Here is a 16,053-nt window from a genome sequence, read left to right as displayed (position 1 = left end):
TAAAAAAATTATTTTTACATACGCTATGGTTTATTAAGTGTTCAATGCCACTTTGTCTTAAAAAAGTACGTATCTTAATTACAAATACTTACTGCTAAAAAATACTGATCATCATCTGTGCCTTTAGTGAATCCTAGGAGGCCTAATCTTTTTGTTGGTAGAGGGTCTTTCCTTAATGTTGATGACTGTTGATTGATTAGAATGGTGGTTGCTGAAAGTCGGGTGACTGTGACAGTTTCTTAAAATAAGACAGCAATGAAATTTGCCACATTAATTGACTGTGCCTTTTGCAAATGATTTCTCTTTAGCATGCAATGCACTTTGATAGTATTTTACTGACAGTAGAACTTCTTTCAAAATTAGAGTTAGTCCTCTCAAACCCTGTCACTGCTTTATCAACCAAGTTTCTTTTATCAACTAAATCCTTTGTTGTCATTTCAACAGTGCTCATACCATCTTCACCAGGAATAGATTCCATCTCAAGAAATCACTTTCTGTGCCCATCTCTAAGCAACTCCTTATCCTCTCAAGTCTTATCATGAAATTACAGCCAATGTCTTCAGGCTTTAATTCTAATTCTAGTTCTCTTACGGTGTTTGTCATATCAACAGTTACTTCCTCCAAGGAAGTCTTGAACCCCTCAAAGTCATCCACGAGGGCTGAAATCAACTTCTTCCAAACTTCTAATAATGTTGATATTTTGACCTATTCCCATGAATCACAAACGTTCTTCATGGCATGTAGAATGATGAATCCTTTCCCAAAGGTTTTCAACTTACTTTCCCCAGATCCATCATAAGGGTCACTATGGTAGCTATAACCTTACAAAATGTATTTCTTAAATAATAAGACTTGAAAGTTGAAATCACTTCTTGATCCATAGGATGTGGAAAGGATGTTCTGTTAGCAGACATGAAGTAAACGTTAATCTCATTCTATATCTCAATCAAAGCCCTTGGATGACCAGATTAATTGTAAAAAAATGGTACTATATTGAAGGGAATCTTTATTCCTAAGCAGTCAGTCTCACAGTGGGGTTAAAATACATGGTAAATCATATGAACATACATGCTATCCTCCAGACTTTGTTTTTCCACTTACAGAGCATGGACAGAGTCGATTTAGCATAATTCTTAAGGGCCCTAGGCTTTTCAGAATGGTAAAGGAGCATTGACTTCAACATAAAGTCACCAGCTGCATTAGCCCCTAACAGGAGAGGCAGTCTGCCCTTTGAAACTTTGAAGCCAGGCAATGACTTCTTCTCTCTAGCTATGAGAGTCCTAGACAACATCCTCTTTCAATATAAGGTGGTGTTTGCCTACATTGCATTGTACTTCTGACATTAGACAAAGGAAGGAATGCAGAAGATTAAGCCACTTCATCCTTCAACTGTATTCCCCAGATACAATGATATCTCCTAAAGATGGATTAGCACACTGAAAGGCTAAAATGAGGGTTTTGCTTTATGATTGGAAAGAGTTGTTGCATTTTAAAAAACAGAGTTTGATAATTAATCAAAAGTTGATTATGTTACTTGTTTTGAGAAAATCAAGTCTATTTTGTCATACTTCTAGGTCACTTAAATATACTTTCATTTCCTCCATTCATTGTTTGGGTTGTCCCAACTGTTAAGTAGATTATCTGGTAAATATAAAGTGCCTGCATGTGGGCTAAGTCGCTTCAGTCGTGTCTGATTCTTTGCAACCCCATGGACTGTATAGCCCACCAGGCTCCTCTGTCCATGGGATTCTCCAGGCAAGAATACCAGAGTGGGTTACCATGCCCTTCTCCAAAATATAAAGAATGTTCCATTAAAGGAAAATGTGAAACACTGTGATAGAGTTTGATATCCTTATATTCTTTAATGCCTTCTTATCTGTTTTTTTCATTTTATAGTTAATTTTGAGTATCAATTCAGTTCAGTTCAGTTCAGTTACTCAGCCATGTCTGACTCTTTGTGACCCCATGGAGTGCAGCACACCAGGCTTCCCTGTCCATCAGCAACTCCAGGAGCATACTCAAACTCATGTCCACTGAGTCGGTGATGCCATCCAACCATCTCATCCTCTGTCGTCCCATTCTCCTCCCGCCTTCAATCTTTCCCAGTATCAGGGTCTTTTCCAATGAGTCAGCTCTTCGCATCAGGTGGCCAAAGTATTGGAGCTTCAGCCTCAGCAACAATCCTTCCAATGAATATTCAAGACTGATTCCTTTAGAATAGACTGGTTGGATCTCCTTGCTGCCCAAAGAGCTCTCAACAGTCTTCTCCAACGCCACAGTTCAAAAGCATCGTTTCTTCGGTGCTCAGCTTTCTTTTCAGTACAAATCTCATATCCATACATGACTATTGGAAAAAACATATCTTTGACTAGATGGGACTTTGTTGGCAAAGTAATGTCTCTGCTTTTTAATATTCTGTTTAGTTTGGTCATAGCTTTTCTTTCAAGGAGCAAGTGTCTTTTAATTACATGGCTTCAGTCACCATCTGCAGTGACTTTGGAGCCACCCAAAATAAAGTCAGCCACAGTTTCCATTGTTTCCCCATCTATTTGCCATGAAATGATGGGACAAGATGCCATCATCTTAGTTTTTTGAATGTTGAGTTTTAAGCCAACTATTTCACTCTCCTCTTTCACTTTCATCAAGAGGCTCTTTAATTCTTCTTTGCTTTCTGCTATAAGTATGGCATCTGCATATCTGAAGTTGTTGATATTTCTCCTGGCAATCTTGATTTCAGCTTGTGCTTCATCCAGTCCAGCATTTCTCACGAGGTACTCTGTGTATAAGTTAAATAAGCAGGGTGACAATATACAGCCTTGACGTACTCCTTTCCCTATTTGGAACCAGTCTGTTGTTCCATGTCCAGTTCTAACTGCTGCTTCTTGACCTGCATACAGATTTCTCAGGAGGCAGGTCAGGTGGTCTGGTATTCCCATCTGTTGAAGAATTTTCCACAGTTTATTGTGATCCACACAGTGAAAGGCTTTGGCATAGTCAGTAAAGCAGAAGTAGATGTTTTTCTGGACTCTTTTGCTTTTTCAATGATCCAACATATGTTGGCAATTTGATCTCTGGTTCCTCTGCCTTTTCTAAATCCAGCTTGAACAGCTACAAGTTCATGGTTCACATACTGTTGAAGCCTGGCTTGGAGAATGTTGAGCATTACTTTGCTAGCATGTGAGATGAGTGAAATTGTACGGCAGTTTGAGCATTCTTTGACATTGCCTTTCTTTGGGATTGGAATGAAAACTGACCTTTTCCAGTCCTGTGGCCACTGCCAAGTTTTCCAAACTTGCTGGCATATTGAGTGCAGCACTTTCACAGCATCATCTTTTAGGATTTGAAATAGCTCCACTGGAATTCCATCACCTCCACTAGCTTTGTTTGTAGTGATGCTTCCTAAGGCCCACTTGACTTTGCGTTCCAGGATGTCTGGTTGTAAGTGAGTGATCACCCCATTGTGGTTATCTGGGTCATGAAGTTTTTTTGTACAGTTCTTCTATTTATTCTTGCCCCCTCTTCTTAATCTCTTCTGCTTCTGTTAGTTCCATTCCATTTCTGTCCTTGATTTTGCCCATCTTTGCATGAAATGTTACCTTAATGTCTCTAATTTTCTTGAAGATTTCTAGTCTTTCCCATTCTATTATTTTCCTCTATTTCTTTGCATTGATTGCTGAGGAAGTTTTTTTGTTTTTTTTTTAACCTCTCTTTGCTATTCTTTGGAACTCTGTGTTCAAATGAGTATATCTTTCCTTTTCTTCTTTGCCTTTTGCTTCTCTTCTTTTCACAGCTATTTGTAAGGCCTCCTCAGACAACCATTTTGCCTTTTTATATTTCTTTTTCTTTTTCTTGGGAATGGTCTTGATCCCTTCCTCCCATACAATATCATGAACCTCCGTCCATATTTCTGCAGGCACTCTGTCTATCTGATCTAATGCCTTGAATCTATTTGTTACTTCCACTGTATAATCGTGAGGTATTTGTTTTAGCTCATACCTGAATGGTGTAGTGGTTTTCCCTACTTTCTTCAATTTACGTCTGAATTTTGCAATAAGGGGTTCATGATCTGAGCCATAGTCAGCTCCTGGTCTTGTTTTTGCTGATTGTACAGAGCTTCTCCATCTTTGACTGCAAAGAATATAATCAATCTCATTTCGGTATTGACCATCTGGTGATATCCATGTGTAGAGTCTTCTCTTGTATTTTTGTAAGAGGGTGTTTACTATGACTGGTGCTACTACAACTGGTGCATTCTCTTGGCAAAACTCTATTAGACTTTGCCCTGCTTCATTCTGTACCCCAAGACCAAATTTACCTGTTACTCCAGGTATTTCTTGAGTTCCTACTTTCACATTCTAGTCCCCTATAATGAAAAGGATATCTTTTTTGGGTGTTAGTTCTAGAAGGTCTTGTAGGTCATCATAGAACCATTCAACTTCAGCTTCTTCAGCATGACTTTTTGGGGCATAGATTTGGATTACTCTGATATTGAATGGTTTGCCTTGGAAATGAACATATGTCATTCTGGCATTTTTGAGATTGCATCCAAGTACTGCATTTTGGACTCTTTCGTTGACTATGATGGCTACTCCATTTCTTCTAAGGGATTCTTGCCCACAGTAGTAGATATCATGGTCATCTGAGTTAAATATTGGATAACAAATTAGAGCAGGTCATATTGATTGACTGATTTAATTCCATACAGATTTATTACAAAACACTCACCTTTCTTTCACAGTATGGGATCTTGACTCAACTCCTCAGCCCTTGTGTTTGCTAGAGCTGAAGGACATCTGTTTGATGTCTGTGGCCTGCCCACACAGCTACTTGACTCCAGAATATGTACATCTTTTTTGGCAACTTGGTCTCAACACACACCCACACACTTCCTCTGAACAGTGCTCCAGGACTCGGAAGGACCGTGTGCCTATTTATTTCTAAGATGTTTGAAGTCTAAACATCGTAGGAAGAAGATATAAGAATAATGTCACAGTGTGAAAAACACACAATCGCTATGAAATCTTCTGACAGCTTTTAGAATCCAAACTAAGCACATGGTAGATTCAAATTTCTATAATATAAATTGGATCATGTGACCCTTTCATTCAAAATGTCTTCAGTGGCATACCGTTGTATTCAGAAGGAAGACCCAGCTCTTTAGAATTCATCAGTCTTTCTCTGGTGTTGATTGTGTTGGCTTTTCGGTTTATATGCTATGACTTTCCCATGATCAACCATGTTTCTATCATAGGAAATTTCCCACATTTTCTCCCAAGGCCGTGGTCTCTTGCCTTTGAACTTATAGTATTTGTTTCTTTTTAGGCTCCATCTTTTCCTTTAAGCGTTGGTCAAGCATCATCACCTTTTGGAAGTATTCTTTGACCACATTTACCTAGATTAGGTACCATTATCTTTATCTCTCCTTATTTTTCCAAAGTGCCTTTTCATTGTGAGCAATCATTTTTCAATATTATGCAAATTCCATGTCACATTCATCTCTGTGTCCATGAAGTTGATCACAATATCTTGCACGTTGAAAATGCTCTATAATTGTTCAAAAGGAGCAAATGCCTCTACTTATCCAATGTGAAGATGGTAAGTAGCCATTCTTAGCTCTTTTAATGTTTGATTTTGGGGAATGCCCTCTTCCCATCCTGTGACATCATTACTCCAAACACTATGTCACATTCAATATTAAAGAATGATATTGAAAGTGCATGGCTTGTATTGTAGTCTAACTTTGCCATTAGGTACCTAATAGAATTGCCTGCTAAAGACATGCTTGGGTACCAGCAACAGTATTATTCTTTTAGGAAATTATATCTATTATTCTAGGAAAAAAGTGATTATGGGGAAAAAATGGTTATTAGCTGATATCTAGTACAGTTTCGTATTATTTTTAATAAAAAAATATGTATGAAGACATGGCACACTAATTTTAAAGCTGAGGACTTCTAGAGGCCTAAAAACAGCCCCATTGCCACTAATTTACAAAGTTGAAGTAATCACTTTTCTACACCTCAGCTTGATCTTATTTAGTAAATTAGCTAATAAAACCTAACTCTCAAGGGATTTTAAAAAAGTAAATGAATTAAAGTGTATGAACAAACATTGAGCAGTTGCTGACATACGTGAAATACTTTCTAAATGCCACCATTGGTTACTAATTGATGTCTGCATTTATTTCTAAAACTTAAAATTTCAGTCATAGACATAAGATGGCCTTTGGGTATTCTTCATTATCAACCCTGAGTTTGCATGTAGTGATGACCTGATGAATGAATCTACTCAAGCTGTATTTCAAGATAGCGATACTGATCATGGGACATTATTTAAATATGGATGATAGTTATGTACGCACATATACAATAGTCATAACATTGTGTCAAGATTTCCTTAAAGTAGAATTTCATCTAAAATTATTGCTTGCTTATTAAGTTTGTTTTCCTACATGAAGTGGTTTAGAAAATGAGGCAAAACATATATAGTAGAAAGATACTATCTCTTCTCCCCAGGGTAGTCCAATTCATTCCCCTGAATCCAAGGACTTTTCTGCTTTAAATTTTGTATATTTAAATAGAAAGCTCTTTTTAAAAATAACAGTACCAGTCTTCAGAAATAAATTGATTATATTTTGGTTTTATCTATTTTGATCTTTTAATCTTTCACTGACTTTTTAATTGATACTATACTATAGATATAATTTAATATAGGGCCTTTACTAAATGTAATATAAACTTACTTTTGTATCTTTAAACACTATCTTTGTTTGCTAGCTCATTTTAATGGTCTTGGGCCATTCTGCTGCTGCTGCTGCTAAGTCGCTTCAGTCGTGTCCGACTGTGTGACCCCATAGATGGCAGCCCACCAGGCTCCCCCATCCCTGGGATTCTCCAGGCAAGAATACTGGAGTGGGTTGCCATTTCCTTCTCCAGTACATGAAAGAGAAAAGTGAAAGTGAAGTCGCTCAGTCGTGTCCGACTCTTAGCAACCCCATGGACTGTAGCCTACCAGGCTCCTCTGTCCATGGGATTTTCCAGGCAAGAGAACTGGAGTGGGTTGCCATTGCCTTCTCCTTGGGCCATTCTAGTTTAACAATTTTCCTGTTTGGATAAAATCCACCTGACCATGATCATTTCCCACTCCACCCCTTACTCTGTAGGGTAAGGTAAACTCCCTCATCAAGTGTCTATCCCAATTTTAATTGTATATTATATAATTTTACTATTGTGATTATAGCTCAAGTCCTGTTGTTTATGTAACAAGCTGCTTAATGTTTCTCTCTCACTAGAATGTAAGACTCCAGGTGGCTAGTGGTAAAGAATCCTCCTGCCAGTTCAGGAGGCATAAGAGGTTTGATGCCTGGAAGATCCCCTGGAGGACGGTGTGACAACCCACTCCAGTATTCTTGCCTGGAGAATCCTATGGACAGAGAGCCTGGTGGGTTATAGTCCATAGTGTTGTGAAAGAGTCGGACACAAATGAAGCGACTTAGCACGAGACTTTTCCTGTCTTCTTTGTCATGGAAACTACAAAGCATAAGACAATAATTTGTTATTAATATTAACAGATTCCCTGTAAATGATTGTGAGCATATATTATTTTTCTAGGCACACTTTGGGGCTTCCCTGGTGGCTCAGAGGATAAAGAATCCACCTGCAACTCGGGAGACCTGGGTTCTATCCCTGGTTGGGAAGATCCCCTGGAGAAGGAAATGCTACCCACTCCAGTATTCTTGCCTGGAGAATCCCATGGACAGAGGAGCCTGGCGGGTTACAGTCCATGAGGTCACAAAGTTGGACACGACTGAGTGACTTTCACTTCACTTACTCAAGCTTATGGGGAGTTCCATGGGGATCCATTCTGATATCTTAGGCTAATTTGGAAGACAGACAAAGGTAGCTCTATGCTGCATCTAGATGGAACTGAGAGGAGACCGACCACAACTAATAGTACAGTATCGACCTATCAGATGGATCTCCCAGCCAAATCCGTAGAACTGACATCTGAAAACGGAAATAAAAGTAACAGTGAAAATGACAGAGTTGTTTCACTACAATCCTTATGGGACTTTTGAAATATAAGAGCCTGCAGGATCGGTACCAATAACTTTGGCTGAGCAGGAAGAGAATGGCACAGAGACCAGAGGCCTCTTTAGGCCAGAGGCCCTCATATAAGTGCCAGAGCTCTCAACCCTGACCTTTAGCAATAATTTCCACACCAAAGTATTTAACCACATGGACTTGTGTATTTATTTACTTTTCAATCCTGGACAATAAAGGAATACAATTTTGGTGAGATAAGTATTAAGTAATGATAAATAAATTAGTTCTGGAACACACCTGAAAACTCTACTGGTTATCAGCAGTATTTAAAATAAACATTAAGGATCAGAAAACTCCATTAAATGAATGAGAATTCAGGGAATGCTATTTGTGACTCTTACTATGAACTTGTATTTATTTTCTTCATAGTGAGACTTATAAGCTACAAATTATGCTCCCCCCAAAATTATAAAATACCCTTTCCCTTTAAGATCCAGTGAAATCAACAGCGTCAGATGTTTAAAACCTAGTACCATATTTCTGGTCCAGTGAGAACTTATGTTTGACTTGAAAAGTCAACCAGAATTAGCTGTCCCCAGCTGTGCTTGCTTGGTCGCTTCAGTCATGTCCAACTTTTTGTGACCCCTCCCTGGACGGTAGCCCACCAGGCTCCTGTGTTCATGGGATGTTCTTGGCAAGAATACTGGAATGGGTTCCCATTCCCTGTTCCAGGGGATCTTCCTGACCCAGGGATTGAACCTACATCTCCTGACTTGGCAGGTGGATTCTTTACCACTAGCACCACCTGGGAAGCTCCCATCACCAGCGCTACTACTAAACAGCTACATAGATTTGGGAAATTCTCTGAGGCCAGTTTATTGATCTATAAAATGTACGCAATCATCTTTGCATTAGTGATTGTAACAAAGCATAAATGAGATACTGTTCCACAACATTGGACAGAAGAACCTGAACAAACGTTTTAGCCAACCCAATACTTTTTAAATGTTTCAACAGTGTGTAAGGCTACCATTTTGCTGTTATAAAAGGAACAATGAAAATCTACCGTGTGGAACAACATATCACTTGCATCAGAAGAAATTAGTTTACTTTGGGCTTCAAACACTTGCAAATCACTTGCAAATCATTTCACAGTGGAGATAATTAAAGCTGTCCCCACCATAATTCCAAATATAGTTATTTTCTGGATTCCCACCTTGCCCACAGTCACATTTTAACAGGGATTATTACAAACCCATTATGCACCTTCAAAATCTGCTGTATTTTGTTGTTTGTCACATGTTCACATTTGTCCCCAAACATAAGAGCAACTGGTCTGACTAGTCTGGTCATTTTCAAAGTACTTGTACAATCTTGGCCAAGCCCTGAAACTCTAAGATTCAATTTTAGGATGCTTTTGGTCAAATTGGAGCAAAGGGCCTGTTTTTACTCTAAGATGTTATGATTGGATCATTCTCTGTTGTCTCCTGTCTCTTCTCCCTTCTCTCTTCTTCTCTCTCTTTCTCATTCTCTCCACATCCCTCCCTTCCCTCCCCACTCAGTTTCTTAAGGATCTGGACTGGCCTTGTGACTCTGGAATGTAACTTCTGTGGACTCCAGGTTCTCCTGGTTAAACTCCATGTTGTTTGACTGCCATGTAATTGTGAAGCTAGGCTAATCACCTTTATCCAGCTGTGAGTCAGTGGTGTAGGTGTAGCAGTGAGCTGGTCAACCGTATGGGTTTGAGTGTAAGAAGACTTGACTTCAGATTCTGGCTCCTCCTCTTCTAGCTTTGGGATCTTATCAGCCCCTTCCCATGTCTCTATTCCATTCTTCCTCAATTTACCAAACTTCTTGACTATTTCTTCATTTATCTTCCCTTCCATGTTCCAACATGTCATCTGTTCCCATCATTTTCTCTTCATTCAAGCTGACGTAGCCATCCTGGACATATTCAATTTTTTAACATATCAAAATCTCTTCTGAGTCAAAAATGTTGTGCTTTTTATACCCTAGGTTTAGATGGGCTTCCCTTATGGCTCAGCTGGTAAAGAATCCTCCTGCAGTGCTGGAGACCTGGGTTCGATCCCTGGGTTCGATCCCTGGGTTGGGAAGATCCCCTGGAGGAGGGCATGGCAACCCACTCCAGTATTCTGGCCTGGAGAATTCCATGGACTGTATAATCCACTGGGTTGCAGAGTCAGACATGACTGAGCAACTTTCATTTTCACTTTCAGGCTTAGATGACCCTGCCAGCAGCTCCTGGCAAGGAAAAGTCCTTTCCATGCATGCTTCATACTTCAGATTAAAATCTGATCTATCCTGAGCACCTTTTCTAGACTCTCACTCATAATTTTCCATCCAAGGTCCCACTTTTCTTCTATAACAGCAAGATATTGCTTTTATACACCTTTCTAAAATAAAAATAATAATTTTTTTTTTATGCATATATAATGCATATATATGGAATTTGAATGCATATATATGCATATATATGGAATTTGAAAGATCGTAACGATAACCCTATATGCGAGACAGAATAAGAGACACAGATGCATGGAACAATTTTATGGACTCTGAGGGAGAAGGTGAGGGTGGGACGATCTGGGAGAATAGCATTGAAACATGTATATTATCATATGTGAAACAGAACACCATTCCATGTTTGATGCATGTGACAAGGGCTCAGGGCCGGGGCAATGGGATGATCCAGAAGGATGGGATGGGGAGGGAGGTGGGTGGGGGGTCCAGGAAGGGGAACACATGTAAACCCATGGCTGATTCATGTCAATGTATGGCAAAAACTATTACAATATTGTAAAGTAATTAGCCCCCAACTAAAATAAATAAATTTATTAAAAAAATAATAATAAATCTATGTATTTACTTATTTGTCTTTACTGTATTATAAGCTCCATGAAGAAAGGTACATTGTCTACTAGATTTACTTCTCTTAGCAAGGGAGCAAATATAGCTCAGCTGGTAAGAATCCCTCTGCAATGCGGGAGACCCCGGTTCAATTCTTGGGTTGGGAATATTCCCTGGAGAAGAAATAGGCTACCTTTCCAGTGTTCTTGGGCTTCCCTGGTGGCTCAGATGGTAAAGAATCTGCCTGCAATTCAGGAGACCTGGATTTGATCCCTGGGTTGGGAAGATCCCCTGGAGGAGGGCATGGCAACCCACTCCAGTATTCTTGCCTGGAGAATTCCCAGGGACAGAGGAGCCTGGCAAATTACAGTCCATGGTGTTCCAAAGAGTCAGACACGACTGAGCAAGAAAGCACAGCAAGTACCTAGCACTGTTCTTGGCACATAGTTGAGATGAAATATCTGCCAACCATTGAGTGAATGTGTGAGCTTTGTCTTCCACATCTGTAAAATGGGGAGAATAACCCTTACCCCACAGTCATTTGAATATCTGGAATTAGGATTGGTGGCCTCTGAAAAACTGGTGCTTGTTATTTAGCTGATAAGATCCAATTGATGAAATCAGAATGATTAATTTCACAGGTATAGGAAAATGGAAGAGGCACAAAAGGGCGAGGACTTGAAAGTAATTTTTCTGTTACCTACTGCATTACTGTTTGTATAATTCTTATGGCTTCTTAGCTCCAGCCTCTGAACGGAACTCCAAAGGCCATTCACAATGTCCAGATGGGCTCTTGGTCAGCTCCTCTGAGGTTCGTCTCTGGAAACAGAAGGCATTTGGACCTGGAGCATAAAGCAGTTTATCTGTAGTGCCCTCTTTAGTTGTGCATGCCTTCTCTTTCTACACTCTTCCTCTGTAACCCGATTTGCAGGTTGCAATGGGGCTTATCTCCTCTTGAAATTAGTTTTCCCCATTTATTAAGTTGAGAGTGTAATAAAATATCCACGTTTGCATAAGATTGATGAGAACTGCACACCTCCTCTGTCATGTATCATCTGTATGATTCTAGGAAGCATTTTAGCCGCACAAAACCTCAATTTCTACGTGTGTGTGTGTGTTCTATCACTTCAGTCATGTCTGACTCTCCCCCAGGCTCCTCTGTCCATGGGACTCTCCAGGCAAGAATACTGAAGTGGGTTGTCATGCCTTCCGCCAGGGAGTCTACCCGACCCAGGAATTGAACCCATGTCTTTGCATCTCCTGCATTGAAGGTGGATTCTTCACAATTGAGCCACTGGGGAATCCCTCTACATATGTGGGGTGGAGTAAAAATACTTAGGTCCTATGCTTGGTGAAAACAAATTAATAGAAAGTCTGTGAAATTAAATTAGAACAGGTGGCTCAGTGGGTAAAGAATCTGCCTGCAATGCAGGAGACACAGGCAGACGCGAGTTTGATCCCTGGGTCAGGAAGATCCCCTGGAGGAGAGCATGGCAACCCACTCCAGTGTTCTTGCCTGGAGAATCCCCAAGGATGAAGGAGCCTGGTGGGGTACAGTCCATAGGATCCCAAAGGGTCAGACACAACTGAAGCAAATTAGCACACAGCACAAATATTTTTCCTACCATCTATACAGTATAGAGTCTTTCCCAAATCATGGTAGCTATTCTCTCTGTCTTCCTAAACACTAATATGGAAAATAACCAAGGTAGATATTCCATAATTACATAATACTTGCAAACCAATGTAAGTGATATAGATAAGGACTTGCTGGGGGGTTATCCATGTGAATTGGAATATAAGGAGCAGCTTCAGGGATGGAGTTACATAAATTTGGATGAGGGAAACAGGGGCACAAAAATAAGACCTCTATTTGAAATCCATCAGGAGATGTATTTTTGCTCAGTAAGGCCATCAGCCAGCTTGGTCATTTTTTTTAATCCATCTTTCCTAGTTCTTTGACATAAATTGTGACCTTGATAGACTGAGTTATTTATCTAGAACTTTCTCATTGCTGATTTAGCATAGGGTAGCCTACTTTTTTTAAAAACCATATCTCTTTTGAGAATTGATTAATTAATGTTTGTATATTAACTAATTAGCATTAGCAGATATTTTTTCCTCAAAAACTCTGTAAAATATAAAGTGACTTCCAAGGTAAACCATGTCAGCCATACTAGATAAGGAAGGGGATACAAGAGAGTCCCTGTGAACTCAGACTTGGACATGGGCAAAGATTTTTCCAAGCAAGACACAGCGTGAGCACTGGAGTGGCTAGGCTAATGAAAAGCATCTTTGTCCTTCTCTAGGACAAACACAGCCAGCTCTTTCCTCACCAGGAGTGGGTTCTCAATGACTGTTATGCGTGGATGTTAGAAAAGAGTCCCTCCAATTGACAAACGCTGATAGAAATAGGAAGGGTTTCGATTACAAGCTGCTGAGAATAACACTTTGCACACAGAGATGTGCTCTTTCAGCATCATCATTCATTGTAAATGTAACCGTGTAAACAGGCTGAGAGCTGTGGTCTGTTTATTTCTGCTAGGTGTTCAGATTATACATGGGAGGTTATGACAGGTCCATTAGAACATAGCATATTGAGATCAATCAAAAAATATAATCACTGTGAAAGATCAGTTTGTCATTAACATCATAATTGAATGGACTTCCCACTTTCTAGATGAAAACAGTCATTTTTATCTTAACAAGTGGAACTGCCTTTGTTTGGTGAATGGAGTCAAAAATATCCACCTCTTGATTTGTTGTCCGATTGAATGATGGAAGATACACAGATTGCCTGACACATAGAAGTTTCATGATAAGTGTGAGTTTAAGTCACTCTTTTCCTTTGGAGCTGATATAAGGTATACAGTATTCACTCAGCTTGTTGAGTGAATAAGTTATCTGACCACCACACAGGTAAATACAAAGGGGAGAGTAGAGTTCAAGCCTGAGTTAGCACTATGTTTGAATTCGTTTTTCTTAAAGAAATCGCTATAGTTTGTTTAGCTTGTTTTCAGAAGACTGATTTTTTGAGTGAGTAAACTAGAGGAAAGGTAGAACTAGACAGCATTTCCTTAGGTTTCAGGAACTCAGTACCCCATGTTCACTTATTACCTTCTATTTCAGCAACAGTACACAGATTCAAAAATATGTGGATGTTTTCTTTCAAAAACCCAAAGTATAATATAGGAGATTTTTTTTTTTAATATGCAGGACACATTTGCTGTACAGTTGAAAAAGCAAGTGTATTATAGGGCTAGAGAAGGGTAAGATATTTTCCCAGGATTTCATCAGACAAAGAAGTAGGTGAAAGATAGGAAATTGGCTCAGGAATGCTCACTGATCTATTTTGTAGTCACAGAAATCCAATCTCTTTGTATCAGTGTCAGGGCTGGCTGCATTATTTACAGTGCCCAGTATAGAATGAAAATGTGACAACTGACCTTTGTTTAAAAATATAAAACTTTCCCTTTCTTCCAGGGACTCTTTCTCAACCTGTCCTGGTGTTTTTTATGGGCCATTAATGGCATCCTCCTTCAGGCTAGGGATGCTCCTGGGGCACAGGTAGACCTTCCTAGGCTCCCTGGCTCCACCCTGCAAATCAGCTCATGTACCCAGCCCACCAGCTGGAAGATCCCCCTTCCCACCAGCCACGCTCAGCCCGAGTGAGACATCATCTCCCCTTTCCATGGATTTGTTGCCACCCACCCATCCCCAGTGATCTGCCCTGGGACATATACCTGACTAGGAGATGGGCAGAGGGTCATCTGCTGAACTGTGTTTAGCTGAAGGCAAGAAAGGATGATGTAATGCTTCAACTTGTACTTAAGTATGGCTGCGGAGCACACATACTTAAACTTGACTCTCCCTATAGGTGCCCAGGTGACTGAGTGGCATGGGAGAGGGCAGGTCGGATGGGACCTAGAAATGCCAGATAGCAGAAGAGCAGTCACTAGAATACTCATTTCAGGGGAGAGAAAAGGTAGACTGCCAGAGAAGGGATGTCCTTGAGCTAAGTCTTCAAACCCCGAAAGCATGCTCCATTACCCCACTGGAATTTACTTCTAAAACACAAGTTCAAAGATATTAAGACTTTCAAGACTGTGACTGCAGAACGTTAAACCTAAACATAGGCCCCTCTGGCTATGGAAACCTGTGTGACTGCCCTGGCTGTGCATCCATGAGACCAACCTTGGCCTGACCAAATATTTGGTGCTCTTGCAAAATATGAGAGAGGACAGGTATTGCATTCTTCTGAGAGGGAGGTGATTTCCAGAATTAAATGACCTTCAGGAGAGTGTGAAGCAGTGGGGTGGGGTGGAGTGAGGGAGAGCTAATCAACAGTTCTGATCTCAACGTTACAATCTTAACTCTTTCAAGGCAGAAGAGCTAGCACTCAAGGGCTGCAGGGCAGTGGGAAGCTCAGGGACAAGGTAGCTCTAAAATGACTGGGGTTTGATGACTTTCTCCATTTCTCACAGGTATCAACATCCATTGAGTTTGGCCTTAACATACCCAAAATGAAAAGGGATGTATCTGAGCCAGTGTCATGAAAGGATTGAGAATGGTTCTCCCAATTAATTAGGGCTTCATCTTGACTCTGATTTTGTGACTATCTGACCGTGGGAAATTTTTTCTGTACCTCTACACTTTAGTTCCCATATTTGTAAAAATGAGCATAGTAATCCCCTTGTAGAGTTCTTGGAGAGTTAAATGGACTAAAATTTGTGAAAAAATGCCTTATTACTTCAGGAAACGAATATTCATTTGAAGTAGTTGTTAGTTTCTTTCCTTTATTCTGTTTCTTCCTTAGGGCATCTCTCAGGATGTAATCTGATTGTTTAGTAAATCATTGAACGATTCATATAACTAAGAGATCAAAGTGTGTAGCTGTAAATTTAGAAAGACTTTAATAGAACTGTGGCTCAGACAATCTGCCTACAGTGTAGGACACCTGGTTTGGTCCCTGGGTCGGGAAGATCCCCTGAATGATGGCACGGCAATCCATTCCAGTACTCTGGTCTGGAGAATCCCATGGATAGATGAGCCTGGTGGGCTACAGTACATGGGGCCGCAAAGAGTCTGACACTACTGAACGACCAACACTTTCACTTTGATAGCAACATACCTTATGAAA

The sequence above is a fragment of the Giraffa tippelskirchi genome, chromosome 10 (genome assembly GCF_054371585.1).
Source record: "Giraffa tippelskirchi isolate mGirTip1 chromosome 10, T2T-mGirTip1v1.2.pri, whole genome shotgun sequence".
Lineage (NCBI taxonomy): Eukaryota > Metazoa > Chordata > Mammalia > Artiodactyla > Giraffidae > Giraffa > Giraffa tippelskirchi.
Note: the sequence above shows the minus strand (reverse complement) of the source record.